Below are 2,532 nucleotides of genomic sequence, written 5' to 3' on the forward strand. Positions count from 1 at the left end.
AATTGATTTCTAGTTTCATACCACTATGGTAGGAGAAGATGTTTGATATAATTTCAGTCTTGCTAAATTTATCGAGACTTGTTTTGTGGCCCAACATGTTCTCTGTCTTGGAAAATGTTCCATGTGCACTTAAAAAGACTGTATATTCTGCTGTTTGGGGATGAACTGCTCTAAATATATCAATTAAATCTATTTGATCTAATGTGTCATTTAAGGCCACTGTTTTTTCCTTGATTTTCTGTTTGGAAGATCTACCCATTGATGTCAACATGTTAGTAAAGCCCCTTACTAAAACCGTATTACTGTTGCTCTCTCCCTTTATATCTGTCAATAATTGCTTTATACATTTAAATTCTTCTATGTTGGGTGCATAAACGTTTACAAGGGTTTTATCCTCTGGTTGATTAATCTCTTTGCCTTTATGAAATGTCTTTTTTCGTCTCTTCTTATAGCCTTTGTTTTAAAGTCTATATTGTCTGATATACATATTGCTACCTGAGCTTTTCATTTGTTTGTTTCCATTGGCATGAATATCTTTTTTCATCCCTTTACCTTCAGTCTCTATGTGTCTTTTGATCTGAAGTGGATTTTTCGTAGGCAGTATTTCTAAGGTCTTTTTTCTTATTTGTTTAGCTACCCTATGTGTTTTGATTGGAGTACTTATCTATTTAGCTATTCTATGTCATTTGATTGAAGTATTTAATCTATTTATATTAAATAGATTGACATGATTATTGACTTTTCATTATTCATATTTATATTTTTCCCCTTCTTTTCTTAAAGAAGTTTCTTTAACATTTTTTGTACTCATTTGTCATCAGTTGTACTCATTTGGTGGTGATGAACTCCTTTGGCTTTTTCTTCTCTGGGAAGCTCTTAATCTGTCCTTCGATTCTAAATGACAACTCAGCTGGGTAGAATAATCTTGGTTATAAGTTTTTGCTTTTCATCACTTTGAATATTTTGTGCCAATCTTTTCTGGCCTTCAGAGTTTCTTTGGAGAAATCAGCTGACAGTCTTATGAGAGTTCCCTTGTAGGTAACTAATTGCTCTTCTCTTGTTGCTTTTAAGATTTTTTTCTTTGTCTTTAAATTTTGGCATTTTAATTGTGACATGCTTGGTGTGAGCCTCTTTGAGTTCATTTTGTTTGGGACTCTCTGCAATTCCTAAATTTGTATCTCTATTGCCTTTGCCAGGTTAGTAAAGTTTTCAGTTATTTCTTCAAATATATTCTCGATCCTTTGTTCTCTCTCTTCTCCTGCTGGTACCCCAAGTGAATGGTCTTACACTTGATGTTGTCCCAGAGGTCAGTTAAAATATCTTTACTTTTTTTATTCTTCTTCTTCTTTTTTTTTGCTGTTTGTTTTGGGTATTTTCTTCTACCTTGTCTTCCAAATCATTGATTCAATCCTCTGCTTTATCTAATTTGCTGTTGACTCTTCATTTTAGTTATTGTAGTTTTCATTTCTGACTGGTTATGGTTTATGGTTTCTATAATTTTTTAATGCTTGTTATATCTTTGTTGAAGTTCTCAATAAGTTTCTTGAGCATTCTAATAATCAGTGTTTTGAACCCTGTACCTGGTAGATAGTTTGCCTCCATTTCTTTTGTATCTTTTTCTGAAGTTTTCTTCTGTTCTTTCATTTTGTACATGTTTCTTTGTCTCCTCAGTTTGGCTGCCTCTCTGTGTTTGTTTATATGTGTTAAGTAGACCTTCTATATCTCCTAGTTTTATCAGGATGACCTTATGTCCTAGGGGTCCTGTGGATTACAGTGGCTAAGTCTCCCTGATCACCTGAGCTAGGTGCCTCAGGAGTGTTCCTTGTGTGGGTTGTATGTGCCTTCCTTTTGCAGTTGAGATTTGATTGCTGTTGGAACATCAGTGGGTGTGATTGACTCTCAGGCTTACTGGCTGTGAGTATTAGTCATGACCACAGCATATGAGCTCTTATGTGCGGACCATCCCCATTGCACTAGATTTGCCCCAGTGGGCTCTGTGCCTGCCAAGACTACCCTTCGAGTGTGCCACTTATGGGAAAATGGAGTGGTGCTTTGTTGTTTTCTGAACCTGGCCACAAGGTTTGTTGGTTCTGGTGCCTCTTAGGAGGACCTCTGGTGCAGGCCAAGGTCAGCCTCTGCCTGTGACTGGCCTAGGGCTACCTACTAGGAGCTACTAAGCAATCCATGGTTGGTAGTTACCTGTGCTGAACCTGGAGGTGTGTGGGAGATGCCACACTGTGAACCAAGGGATCTCAGCACCCGAGTTATCCCTCCCAATTCTCAAGAGCCACTCTTGGGTGTGATGCCAGCCCATTTCACATCTTCAACCCTCCTACCAGTCTCAAAGTGGCTTCTTCTTTACATCTTCAGTTATAGGACTTCTGTTCGGCTAGATCAGATGTTATCCAAGTTGATTGTTCTATAATTTAGTTGTAAATTTAATGTGGTCATGAGAGGAGGCAAGCACAGAATTTACCTACTCTGCCATCTTGAACTGAACTTCTGTCTCAAATTACATTATTGATTGGTAAA

The sequence above is a fragment of the Pteropus vampyrus genome, unplaced genomic scaffold, assembly GCF_000151845.1.
Source record: "Pteropus vampyrus isolate Shadow unplaced genomic scaffold, Pvam_2.0 Scaffold97, whole genome shotgun sequence".
NCBI lineage: Eukaryota > Metazoa > Chordata > Mammalia > Chiroptera > Pteropodidae > Pteropus > Pteropus vampyrus.